At 40.4% G+C, this 14,518-nt stretch overlaps 1 protein-coding gene across 3 annotated transcripts in view; it reads left to right on the forward strand.

The window, feature by feature from the left end:
- The first annotated feature begins 1,717 nt into the window (after positions 1 to 1,717).
- Positions 1,718 to 14,518, forward strand: part of DIDO1 (death inducer-obliterator 1) — a 69,699-nt gene continuing 56,898 nt past the window's right edge. For 2 of the 3 annotated variants that reach the window (XM_081325193.1, XM_081325194.1), the window contains exon 1: positions 1,718 to 1,939. The gene's annotated coding sequence lies outside the window, so the exon portion shown is untranslated. The remainder of the gene's footprint in view (positions 1,940 to 14,518) is intronic. The other variant, XM_081325196.1, reaches the window with a different exon arrangement.

A 14,518-nucleotide genomic window follows, 5' to 3' on the forward strand; every position in this document is an offset into this window, starting at 1 on the left:
CTAATAAACTAAACTAAACTAAAGTGTGGCGATTTTTTCCTTCAGAAATGCTGAAAGGCACAGATAATAAAGACAGTCCTCAACTTACAACCGTTCATTTAGTGACCATTCAAAGTTACAATGACACGGAAGAAAGTGACTTATGCCTCTTTTTCACATGGCCATTGCAGCATCGCCACGGACACATGATCAAAATTTGGTAGCTGGTGGCAACTGGTTCACATTTTATGACCGTTGTAGTGTCATGTGATCAGCCTTTGCGAACCTCTGACAAGGAAAGTCCAATGGGGAATCCAGATTCCGTCAGAATAGAGCTGGGAGGGACCTTCAAGGTCTTCTAGTCCAACCCCCTTGCTCACCACTTAACAACGTTCACCTAACAACCATGCTACTAATTTAAGAAATGCAGCGATTCCACTAACTAATTGTGGCAAGATAAGTCGTAAAATGGAGCCAACTCAGCCAATATTTCACTCAGCAACGTACAACGAAAGAGATGGTGTTAGACTTCCGGAGAAAAAAAGAGGAACCTGCCCCACTTTACATCGGGGAGGACTGTATAGAGAGAGTTCCCTCCTTTAAATTTCTGGGAGTCTACCTCTGTGAAGATCTGACCTGGAAAGTTAACACAACCCAGGTGGCTAGAAAGGCCCAACAGAGGCTTCACTTTCTTAGGATCTTGCGGAAGAACAGGGTAGAACAACAGCTAATGACCCTCTTTTACCGGTCTACCATAGAGAGCGTCCTCTCGTATGGTATTGTGGTTTGGTATGCTGGTCTGACAGCCGCGGACAGGAAAGTATTACAGAGGGTAGTGAGCACAGCACAAGACATTGTGGGCTGTCCCCTGACACCACTGGATGACATCGCCAGGGCTCGTTGCCTTGGAAGAGTGAGGAAGATTCTCAGGGATGACTCACACCCTGGACGGTATCTCTTTACTCTCCTACCATCCGGTAGGAGATATAGGAATATAGCCAGCCGTACCAACAGGCTGAAGAACAGCTTTTATCCGTGGGCTGTTAGGCTTTTGAATGGGATATAATCTTATGCAGAGTTGACTTGGGAGGCCGGTGTGTGGTGTAGTTGGTTCACATAGTGTGGTGGGATGGAGGGTTTGTTGTCACTGTGTGTTGGGGGGAGAGAGCACAGGGGGAGGCTCAGCTAATCTCAATGTACACATGTTGTACTTTGACAATAAAGGTTTATTATTATTATTATTATTATTTAGGGCTCAGCTGTGCTCATAACTCGAGGACTCTATTGCACCAGCAGCTTCCACATTCTCTGCCCTTACCAGGCACTTTTATATTCTTCCCAAGACGTCAGGAACAGAACTCGACTGCCACTGACTTGCTTCATAGCACGTCGTTTATGTTTTAGAGCAGGGATTTGATTTGGGGATTCAAGCGCATCTACGTACGCGCGGCTCTTCCCGCCTCCCAGGAGCGCTTCCTTCCCCAACCACAAGGGGCGCCTCGTCACTCGGCGGAGCTCGCGCTCCTTTTTTTTTAAATTCCCTCCTCGGCCGCGCCTCCCTTTCTTTCCCCCCCCCCCACCCACTAAGGAAAGGAGCTCATCTCTATGGTTCGCGCCGAACAGTCCTCCCAAGTGCCAGTGTGTCCGCCCGCGGGAGCGGGAGAGAGCGGTCATCCCTTCGGCGTCGCCTGCGAGCCCTCTCCGCCTCATCGGGCGGCGGCCATTTTGGCGACGGGTTCCTCAGCCGCCTCAGCGCGGGCGGAGCAACAAGTCCCCCGCCCGGCGCTGCCGAGAGCGAGCTCGAGACGGAGGAGAGGAGGAGGAGGAGGAGGAGGAGGAAATGGCGGCGGTGGCGGCGGCCGCCGATCTCAGCTGAGGCGGCGAGGCCGAGGAGAGGCAGCGACCCCCGGTTTCCCCCCCCCCGTCAGCGTCTCTGCGCGGCCCATTCCCCTCCTCTCCGGTGAGTGAGGCACGCGGGCGAGCCCGGCGCGTCGGGCCTGCTAGGAAAAGGGAGGAGCGGGCGGGGAGGCGGCGGGGCAGGAGTGGCTCTCCCGCTTCGCTCGTCCCCGCCGACGCGCTGCGGCCTAGCGGGAAGCGGCCCCGGCGGTGACCCCACAATGGCTTAACGTCAAAGGGGTTTCGTGACGTGGCGGCGCCTTTCTCCGGCCGGCGGCGCCTCCATCGTCGTCCTCCTCAGAGAGAGAGAGAGAGAGGCCCGGGCGAGCGACGCGGATATCGCTCTGGGCCTCGCTTCTCCTGGACGGGACGAGGAGGGCGGCTTCGCAGGCCTGGCGGGGAAGGTGAGCGCGAAGGGAGGCCCCGCCTCGCCCGAGCCGACCGTCGTTGGCTCCGACCTTCTTTTTTTTTTCTTCTCCCCTTTTGGTGCCGGCGGAGGGCGGAAAGGAGGGATCGGGACTCGCGTTTTTCTCCTCACATCGGGGGTGTCGGAAGGCTGAAGCGTTTAAATAAATATTTTTTTTAACGCGGGAGCGGGGGGGTTGTTAAAACCAGGCTCTCCAACATGGTCAGTGTTGACCCCCACCTCCCGAAGGATCGATGGGGCTATCCCAAAGGGGGGGTCGTCGTCGGCTTTGTGTATTATTCGTAGCACTGGTTAGTTCAAGTAGCCTCGAATTATTCGGGGCTTCGACACAATAAACCGAATTTTGAGGAGCCCCGGATTAAAAGCAAGGGACGTAACCGCCCCTTTTGCTTGTTGAGCCTGGTGGGGTTTTGCACGGGTGGGTGGGTGGGTGCGGCTCTGTGTGTTTTTGGACAGGCTTTGGCATCGCAATTGTCTAAATCCGCCTGCTCAGAACCCCTTCAGTCTGGAGGAAGTCCTGCAAACGAAAGAGTTTCATTTTTTTTAGGCCTGTCGAGCTACCCTCCTTTGAGCTGCAAACTGTTCTGTATCCCAACGCTGCCCTCTTGTGCAGGGGTCTTCAAACCTGCCCCTTTTATGACTAGTGGACTTCAACTCCCAGAATTCCTCAGCCGGCGTGCCCGGCTGAGGAATTCTGGGAGTTGGAAGTCCACGAGTCATACATAATAGGGCCAGGTTTGAAGACCCCTGCTCTAGTGGTTGCCTCAGATTTTGCATCCCAAATAGGACAGTTCTGCGATGTAGCTCTCCCTTCTAGCTAAAAGTTCACTCTGTCATCCCCAAAGAGAGATGGCATTAAGAAATAGCCTATGGTCCAAATAAGCTTTGTTGGTAAATGGAGATGTCAAATTAATTCTATGCTCTCAGTTCAGCAGCTACAGATTTTATGAGATTTATACAATCTGGCAGTGCATGTGTAGGATTGCACTATCAAGAAACTAGCTGTAGGAATGACTACATTTTCTTGATCTTTCATGTAATTCTTGTCAAACCCATGAGACTTGCTAGACATCAATAACTCCCTCCCGATAACACCTGCTTTGTTTCCTTTTGCTAGCTGCTGGGTGAAGCCTATTTTTTAAGAGCTAAACTGTGTTTTCATCTACTCACCCGGTTATTAATTTTTGAGGAGGGAGATTGAAAATGAACATAGCTTAAGTGGTTTCTTTTCAGTATTTCTTTTCTGTGTATTTAGGGATTGATGAAGTTATTATAATATTAAAAAGAACCTTATAAAGGGTGTGGAAATATATATTCAGTGTGTAGGAAAATGGGGGAAAACGTGTGAATTGCTTCTATAATACTGAAATCCTTTATTGATCTACTCTTCAGCACAAATAATTTCATTAATGATTAAATATCTTTTTATACCAACAGTCTGCATTGTATTTTGCAGAATTCTCTAAGCCAGAGAAAGACAATTTTGTCCTATTTCCAGGAATTAATAGTTCTGGTCTCTTAAAATAACAAAACAGATTTGACTGTTCCTAATGCAATTTGGGAATTAAAACATTCTCTCCCTTAGGAAGTACAAATATTTTTTTATACTTGTGCAACTAATAAATTATTCTTTAAATCTTTAAATAAAAATACATAGGAATATTACACTTGTATTGAAGGCCACATACTTTGGGGGCAGATTTTGCATACCAAACTTCAGGATTCTGATACTTTCATTCACACTTTCTTAATATAACTGATATATTGGCATCTGTAAATGCCTAGAATTATCTTTTTGCATATTAGCAAATACCATATTAGTAATATTTAGAACAGTTAATTTTTGTTCTAAGCTTCCCAATTATGTTTATGGATAAATTTCTCAGGAATCTCATAGATTAATTAAAGATTGAATTATTTAATCTGTGATTGCTGTTATTTTGCAAAGACAATATAGACTTTAGCTGTAATATATGTGGATAATAAAATGTTCACCATGACTGGATGTAGCTCAGTATTAGACATGAAAGAAAAACATGGCATTTATACTCTTTTTATCTAATAAAATCTTGTAATATAGTTTGGCAGTTATAGAACACTAGCATTTTCTTTGTCTCAGTTTGAAAGTTCATAAGCAACGTTATCTCTTAGAAAGATTTAGGAAGGATTGTTAGTCTTTTCATGATTTATTTATTTTGCAATAATTGTAAACCACCCCATCAAAAAGATTCTAGGAAGGAAGGCAGTATAATAGCCCAATCCATAATGTTACTTTTAGAATAACTAACAGTATTGTACTCAGATGGCCACTATATATTTGCTGAATTAAAACAGTTTTAAGGACCTTCAAGAATGAAAGGAAGGCTGGAGCCAGGCATGCGTATAAGGATAGTATATATGAGAAGGTCATTTGAGGATATCTTATTCCTTTCTTGAACTGTATGGAGGAATCATGCTTAGCAAGGCAGCCCCCCCCTTTTTCCTATCACACATAGATATAGGTAGGTTGGTAGCATGATATATAGAGCTTTCTAGGTGATCACTAGCACTTTGAATATGTCTTGAAGCTTGGAAGCCAACCAGCTGCTCATACAATAACCTTAAAATATAGTTGTCTAGAACAGACTGCAGTAGCCAGTTCTGACCTGATTTAGGGAGCTAAGGGGGAAATAGGATGCTTTGGATTCCTCTGTCCCATTGCCTCCCTCATACCCATTCCTGTTTAGGATTGCTCTGGCTATTTTTCTGTAAAATAGAGAATTGATGATTTCATATTCACTGGACTTCTTGCTAGTACTTTAAAGCTGTACTTTACCTTGAAATAAATGTAAATACAGTATGTGAATAAGTGTTTTACATACAGTGTTTTCAAAATTACACCCTTTTAAATTAGGCAACAATATTTTAATAACATATTAAACCTATATTATTTTATAGTGTTAAATACCTGATTCGATTGCTCTAGTATATCCTCTGATATAGCAGTATAGATAATTGTTTGAGTTACTGCTCTGCTACTATGAGGAACTATTTTTACTGAGACATTAAAGATCAGAATTTACTTGCTTAACTCTTCCTCAAAATATGCTAATATTGGGTTTAGGAAAATGGCATGTTGAAGATTTATGAATTCCAAAATGTTATTACTTGCATAAAATCTCATCTGCCTTTGGCTTTTCCTTTTGTAACATACTTGTTTCCATTTGACATTTGTTGTCCTTGGCACCATGATATGGTATAATGGGTCAGTATGAAAATAGAGTTTCATAACACAGCAGATTTTCCACATTTTGAAACTTTAGCTTAGAAATTATTCCAAAGTGTGGCAGAAGACATTTAATTGGGTAATTGATACTCTAATAAATAGTAGTTATATAAAATCTCAACTTTTATGTTTCATACATAGTTTTGAAATTAATCATTATTACATAAAGTATTTAATATGTACTGATTTCTTCCTTTCATCCAAATTCTGTCATTCATTTAGCTCTGTCGTAATAATAGAAATTAGTAATATGCTTATTAGCGCTAGCTCTATTTATATACTAATATTTATTGCCTTTTTGTAGTTTAATTGCTGGTTCTCAGATACTTTTGTTGGTAAACACTATAGTTTAACAATCCAGCAGAAAAATGTGATATTCTCAGAAAAATGATGAAATATGAAGATGGTTGCAGTTTAACAGAAGAGAAACAAATATTGTATGCACAGACTTACTTAACATTGTGGTTTATGAGTCAACAAGCATGTATTTGACATGGTTGAAGTATAATTGAAATGAAATGAATCCTGCCATTAAAACATTTCTAAATAGGTATAAACTTTTTTCACTCAAATAAATACCAAAGCAATTACTATTCTTTCTGCAGACTATGTACAGATTTCACATAATCTCTTTCCTTTAATTAATAAAATGAAAAATTTATATGTGATGATGCACAATTCTTAAATCTGAACAATTACATTGCATAAAACATGTCCACTCAAGTAACATAAAGAAGTTAGTCTCCCTTTCCTCTTTGTCTCCAGAATCACATTAAAATGATTGAAGGTTTCTTTTAAATAAGATTAGGCATTTTGTTTGGATGATTTATAAACATATTCATGGCAAGAATTGGATCCAGAGAGCGAATAAACCTTTACAATGTTCTTTTCCTCTAAATGTTGTTTTTGTCATTGAAGCTTCAGGACAGTAATTGGGCATGGGTAAGCTACAACAGAATATGAAAATAAAAATCTGTTGAGCTTCTCTATAGAAGTGCTTTTCTATTCATACATTGCTAAATACATACACACAGACTAGGTTCAGTCTCTGGATTTGAAATGAGAAATTATCTCTTGTGGTACATATTATTGTGAATAAAAGAACTGCATGACCTGTACATTATCTCAAAGAAACAACTATATTAAAGAGTACCAGGACTGACTGAACCTTTAAAAAAAAAACCCTTCGGGCCCGGTTATGTAATTGAATTGAACTATTGAAGGTAATTGCCAAGTAGTATATATAGGATACATAGTGTATTTTAAGAATCATAAATCTTCAGCTTGACAAAAAGTCTAGAATAGTTTTAGCTGATAATTCATTGAGTGGTCCTTTGTGCTGTCTGAGCTTGGTGGTTTTCTTGCAGATGTTTCATTGCTCAAACTCGGTAACATCAGTGCCATTTATTCATTATTCATTGAACTACAAATGTGACAATTTAGCAATATTGCAAATAAATGATCTAGCTATATGGACTAGATCAGGGGTCAGCAACCTGAAACAGTGAAAGAGCCACTCAGAACCGGTTCCCTCACAAAAGGAAAAACTGGGAGCCGCAAAAAATGTGTGCGCATGCGCGTACATGCGCGCATGCGCAGAACAGGGTTTGACTGAAGAGTGGAGCCAAGGTGAGATACGCACCTACCCTGCATATTTGAATTGATTGGTTGAACTTTTTTAGTCCCACTTTTGTTTTTTGTTTTTTTGTTTTTTGGACTGCACATGGCAGAGGACTGGGAGCCGCAGGAGACGGTTGAAAGAGCCGCATGCGGCTCCGGAGCCGCGGGTTGCAGACCTGTGGACTAGATGCTTTAATTGTAGAAAACCTTAGTCTGGAAATTAGTACTGCATATGTCTCATCGATAACTCATGCCAAGCTTTGCAGATTTGTGCCCCTCAGATTTTTCAGTGGACATTTCTACCATCAGGGTAGCTAAAGAAAATAAAGCCAAAATGTTACGTTCTTCACGTTTTAATATTTCTTCTTTGTTAGTCATCTTATGTATGAAACATTGTGAAAAATACCACTGTTAACAATCTCTTTTGTCAGATTATTTAAGATCAGATGGTAATTAAGCAGCCTCTTAAAAATGGAGTATACCAATTTCCTTGATTCACCAACTGACCAGAAATAGATTTAAATTAATTCGTCAACATATGGGGGGGAAGGGTGATAGTAAGGAAAAGCCTAGATCTGTGTTGTTAAGTAAGAGAGGTATATTGACTGTATTCATTATATGCTTCTTTATAAGTTTTCAGTGATCCTTGTTTCCTGGGTTCACATAATAATGAGCTACAAACTTACCAACTATGTTCAGGCAATACATGTATGAATCCAGCTTTTTTTAAAAAAAAACTTGCTAAAAGTAAGTTAATACAATTGATTAAGAAGTTAAATTCTATATTAGGAGATTCACTTTAAAATTTTATAATAATATGGTCTGGATCTTGGCTTTTAACAATTGTCAGTCATTTAAGTCCAATGTACTCTACCCTTCCATATATTTTCTTCCCTCAGTCTCCATTTTGCATTACGGTTACTCAGGGCTTTTTTTGTCATAGAACGCTCAGAATGGAGTTCCGGCACCTTTTTGGGATGGAACCTTGTAGGGTAGGCAAGGTGGGTTGTATGACATGTGTGAGTTCCGGCACCTTTTTCTTTTACAAAAAAAGCACTGCGGTTATTTAATATTAGTCATACTGGTTTGGGCTTGTGGGAGTTGGCCCCCAAAATTTAGAAGGGCATTGAGTATATACTTTATTGAGACTTTGCTTCCTTGTACACTTTACTGGAGAACTAATTTGGTCTAGTGGTTAAGGCATCAGGATAGAAACCAGGAAACTATGTCCCGCCTTAAGCATGAAAGCCGGTTCAGGGACTTTGGACCAATCCCTCTCTCTCTCAGTCCAAACCACCTCACAGGATTGCTGTAGTGGGGAAAATAGGAGGAGGAAGGAGTATTGAATATATTCACCATCTCATGTTATTTATAAAAATAATAAGGGCAAGATAGAAACTAAATAAATAAAAATTATAAATAAATCAGACTAGACATGAGTCCTGCTCCTGCCTAGGGCACAAAACCAGCTGGTGACCTTGGGCTAGTTTATTTCAGCCTAGGCCACGGGTAGGCAACCTTGGCTCTTTTTATGACTCGTGGACTTCAACTCCCAGAATTCCTGAGCCAGCATGGCTCAGCTTGGAAACCTCTCCCTTTCCCCTCAGCATGGCTGGCTCAGGAATTCTGGGAGTTGAAGTCCACGAGTCATAAAAGAGCCAAGGTTGCCTACCTCTGGCCTAGGAAGTAGGCAGTGGCAAACCACCTGTGGAAAATCTTGCCAAGAAAACTGCAGGCAGTCTCTGAGAATCAGACATGATTGAACGGAAGGGGGGGCGGGGGGCGGGGGGCGGGGGACCCACTTTACTGATAGAACCCTACTGAATTAGTACTTCCCTTGTTATGTGTTTGGGTGGATCTTGCTGTTCCTCCACAAAATGTATGCGAGTTTCTCACACACTATTGTTTGTTCTTTAAAATACTCCATAAAAGCAAATCACCCTCCATTACTATCCCTATGCTGGCCAAATATACCGTATTCTCATTTTCAATTAAGCAGTGGACATTGTTCTCAACTTAAAGCCATTTATTTCGTGACTATTCGAAGTTACAACAGCAGAGAAAAAAGTGACTTATGACTGTTGTTCACATTTATGACCATTGCAGCATCCTCATGGTCACGTGATCAAAATCTGGACACTTGGCAAGTTTTTATGACACTTGCACTGTCCTAGGATCACAATTTGTAACCTTCCCAGCTAGCTTCAGACATGCAAGGTCAGTGGGGGAAGCCGGATTCATTTGAGAATAGGAATGTTTCTCTAAACAACTACAGAAAAAGCTCATAAAATGAGGCACAACTCACTTAGAAACTGTCTTGCTTAGCAATAGAAATATTGGACTCACTTGTGGTTGTAAGTCGAGGACTAACTGTACAGCAGAAGATGATGTTCTGCAAGACAAATCATTGCTTAATTTGATCTTGATCTATTTACTTTCTAATAAAAATGGGTCAGTGGTCATTTTTAATATGATAAAGAGAGATTGCCGATGGTCAATTCTTGGAAAGAGACTCTGGAAGTGGATGCAGCTGGACTTCTTTTCTTGTTGGCTTGAAACGGTTTGCTGCTTACCTAAATAACTTCTTCAATTTGAGCAAGTTGGTTAGGGGAACCCCATAAATGTCCACCACGGAAATTTCATGTCTCACCTAATCTGGATAGGCTCCTTGGGTGACTAGGCAGAGACTCCGTGGGATATAAATGCTCCAACTCCTAAATCCTTTAAGGGTGGTCTTCCTAGTGAGCCTGTGAGGTGGTCTTAATCTTCCTGGGGACGGATGCAAGAGCAGCATAAAAAATGGGGGACATGTTGTGTCTGAGGACTTAACCTCTGTTGAGGGAAGAATTTCCCACTTTGGCATAAATGGATTCTTTCACACCTCTCTCAGATCATTTTTATTCCTTGTCCAAAATGTGGACGTTATTGTCCTCAGAAGAGTGGAGGTTTTTTTAACTTTTAAATGAAGGTATACTGCTGATTTCTAGTTCTGTGGTGTTGCTTCTCTGGGCCAGCTACAGTGATGTAGCTTTCATTATTTAATGTGTGGACAATCCTGTTGCATGGCAGAGAATTTATGTGGTATTTTTTTTGTTTGGTCCAACTTTGCTTAATCCACAGAATCTGATCTCTATCACTGTTCATGCAGTGAGATTGGGTAAACTTCTTGAAGCTGGAGCTCTATCTGTTGTAATTTTCTACTAGGCAGGTTTAATAATTCTGGAATAGTGATGTAACTCTGAACTGGCAGGGAAAAGGACACGTGCCTTGTTTTGGACTGGTCCCAGGAAGCATTGCCAATTAGTAGGAACCACGGGACTTCAAAATCTGTAGCTCACTTAGTTGGCTGTCCTTCCAGCCTGATAATTGTTTTGAACTCTAGTTTGAAATAGAGGCTTGACTGAACTTTCTCCAATTATGCCTGTACCTGTAAACAGCTAGTTGAAATGTAGCTACTGAGAAATAAAAATTTAAAATAATCTTCCTTCTACCCACCCTTGTAGAAAAAATGAGGCAGAAAAATATGTATAACACATCCAAATTAATATAATACACAACTTAGAGATTTTTCTCCCAGTAAATGGTGCTTACACTTACTTATACACTTTTATTTATATCAGTATAACCTAAGATATGCAGATGATACCACTCTAATGGCAGAAAGTGAAGAAGAACTAAAGAGCTTGTTGCGGGTGAAGGAGGAGAGTGCAAAACTTGGGTTGAAACTTAACATTAAAAAAACCAAGATCATGGCATCCGGCCCTCTCAATTCCTGACAAATAGATGGGGAAGAAATGGAGGTAGTGACAGATTTTATTTTCCTGGGCTCCAGATGGGGACTGTAGGCAAGAAATTAAAAGACGCTTGCTCCTGGGGAGGAAAGCCATGGCAAATCTAGACAGCACACTAAAAAGCAGAGACATCACCCTGTCAACAAAAGTGCATATAGTCAAGGCTATGGTCTTCCCAGTTGCAATGTATGGCAGTGAAAGTTGGACCATAAAAAAGGCTGAGCACCAAAGAATTGAGGCCTTTGAACTATGGTGCTGGAGAAGACTCCTGCGAGTCCCTTGGACTGCAAGGCGATCAAACCGGTCCGTCCTAGAGGAGATCAACCCTGACTGCTCTTTAGAAGACCAGATCCTGAAGCTAAAACTCAAATACTTTGGCCACCTAATGAGAAGGAAGGACTCACTGGAGAAGAGCCTCATGCTGGGAAAGGTTGAGGGCAAGAGAAGAAGGGGACGACAGAGAATGAGGTGGCCGGATGGAGTCACTGAAGCAGTAGGCATGAGCCTAAAGGGACTCCAGAAGATGGTAGAGGACAGGAAGGCCTGCAGGAACATTGTCCATGGGGTCGCGATGGGTCAGACACGACTTCACAGCTAACAACAACAACAAACTCACACTTAGAGGTTGCACTCTCCCCTCCAAAAAAACCGGCCACCACAAAATGTTAAGCTACTACTATTTGAATTAATAATAATGTAAATAAGAATTGCCTGTAACGTAAGGCACCTAGTTTGTAATGCAAAGATAGAGGCTCAGATAAGATTACCAATTATTCTTTTTCACACAATTCCCCTTCCCTCTTTTTAGTAGAAAATTTAAAACAAGAAAGGAAGAAGAGTAAGGAGAGGGATAGGTAGATTAAACAGAGAAGGAGAGTGAAAGTGGTAGACGAAAATAAAGTTAGAATTATGGCAAGAGAGAAGGGAGTGGAAAGAGTAGAAAGCTCAGCCATTATGCTGGACTCAATGAGCATGAAGTGTACTCTTACATGTATGCTTACTAACTTACCTAAACATGCCTATATGGTTAGTCTGTAAAAAAATCCTTTAAGTATCATGTTTCTTATTTTCCAAATAAGAATTAGTAGTTATGTTTAGGTTTTACACAATACCTCAGTGGGAACTGGACTCTAGAAAAATGCTGGAATTCAAAAATAGAAAAGTCTCACAGCCTCCTATGCTTTCCAGATAAACCATAATTGTCTGAAATTGTTAATTTTTATTATGAACTGATATATGGTAGCAATGAATCTAGGTTTATGGAACTTCCTTCTTGCAGCTATAAATAAACATGGCTGCTAGACGTTTTTTGGTGGCAGTTTCTGACATCCCCTCTCCCCTTCTTTTTAGGTTTAATAAATTTGTCACTTGCCCTAATAGTATCTATCTACCCCTGGATTTTAGGAGAAAGCATTCAGTCTCCTTTAAGTCAAGTTTGACCCCTACATGGACACTTTCACAGTTTTCTTGGCAACTTTGTAAGGCTGGTTAGTCACCATCTGTTTTTTTTTAATTTCTTGGTTTAAACTGCAGTGGTTGTATTCTACTATGGTCTTTCCTCCAAATTCTGATTTGGCCTAATAAGGTTAAGCTTCTGAGCCCAGATAATTTCACCTAAGTGTTGCCTTCTGTTAAGGTATACTATGCCAGAAGAACAAGGAATTGTCCAGAAAGTGGGTCTGTAAAAAGAAGCTTGGATTATAAATATGACTATTATTGGCTTGTTTTTGGCAGGAAGTACTGTGTGGAACAAAGTAGACAGGAAGAGTCAAAACCAGTTACAGTTCAGAAGTGGATTATCTTTTTATGGTTCCAAAGACCAGTGTAGATCAAGGAAGCTTTATTAAAAGGCTAGAGCATAATCTGTCCTTACTTAAATTTTGATTTGATGTTTGTTTGTTGTTCTAAGATTAATTTCATTTCTTTAGGACTTCAACGAAAGTCCTAAAGAAATGAATATAGTAACTATGCTATTCTGTCTTTCCTCCCTCCCTGTTTTAAGGAGCACTCAAATGTTCACACCATGACCATTTTGGTCGAAAAGCTTGTTAATTTTAAAAAATTTTCATGAACCTATGTGGTTGTTTTTTTAATTCTTATTGTGATTTCCTGCACTATTTTACATCACTTCTAGTTTTGATTTAGCTGGACTTCAATTTTCAAGTTTTTTTCTGGTCAATCATACTGTCTTATTTCTCAATATTTAAATATAAATATATTACAGAGAGCTAAATTACAGTGGTGGTGTTTATATTGTCCAACTGATTCTGCATGTATTTGTATTAGTTGCATTGATGCCGAGGAGCATCGCTAAAATTGTCACCTGTTCTTGCCAGCTTTAAAAAATATTTTGTACAGAGATAAAATACTGCCTTAATTCTATACAGACCATGTACTTTCAAAATAGTGTTGAGAGATAATTTATTGAAAAAGAGGCATGTTGTATCTGCCCAGTCCAGTCCATGAAGTCAAGATTTAGGTACAACCTTGATTCTGCTCAGTATCTGGGCTAACTCAGCGGGCTCTCCATCTCTTTATCAGATAGTGTAATTTGTACAGATAATAGCAGTAAAAAAAAGAAAATCTTTTTTCTAATTCACATGCACGAGAAAGAATTTGGAATCTGAAAAGTCTCTGTCATTTTACTTGCTTCTGATAAAAATGTTTCCCACCTGTGAGTTTGGAGACATTTTCTCCTTATGTTTGTTTCCATGCTGTCGTTTTTGAGGTATGCTTCTTGGAGTAGTTTCTTCTGTTAGAGGTGTTGTAGTACTGTATCAATTTTTAAGAGAATATTAAATATTAGACTATCAATAGGACTTTATTCAATTCTATTTATTTCTCTATTAAATCAATCTATATCTTATATGGCTGCCATCTTGCACTTTTCATTGTTTAATTCTGGTTTTGTGTGTTACATTCAGTTACATTGCTCTTGGTAACCAAACCTAACAAAATTTCATTTTTGGTGCAAGGTTTTTGGTTTGAATTCCCTGTACAACAAATATTCATTCTTTTGCATTTGGTACGTCTGCATTTAATCCCTTATTTCTAGCTTTCCATTTTTTAAGGTGGCTCCTTCATTGCCTACATGATGCATTCCAATAGCCAGATTAATTAATTTTTAATATCCACATACTTTATATATTCATTGAATAAACTTGACCAAATTTTCTTTTTGCTTTCCCAGTTGGTGAGGAACTTAACTTTTTCAAAATTTTGAGGGGGAGAGAAATGTAAGAAGGCAATTTAACCATGCCTCTCTTTGGCTAACCAAAAAAACATTGATCTATGTTTGTTTATTGTTACTGTGGAAAAGAATAGCCTAGCAATAGCACTCACACTTATATACTTCCCCATAGAGCTTTGCAACACTCTCTGAGCTGTTTACAATGTTAACCTATTGCCCCCCAACAATCCTGGTCCTCATTTTACCGACTCGGAAGGATGGAAGGCCGAGTCAACCTTGAGCCTATCAGGATTGTCCTGACTGTGGGCAGAGTTAGTCTGCAATACCGCATTGTAACCACTGCACTACCA

This window comes from Vipera berus, assembly GCF_964194415.1.
Source record: "Vipera berus genome assembly, chromosome: 3".
In the NCBI taxonomy this organism is placed as follows: domain Eukaryota; kingdom Metazoa; phylum Chordata; class Lepidosauria; order Squamata; family Viperidae; genus Vipera; species Vipera berus.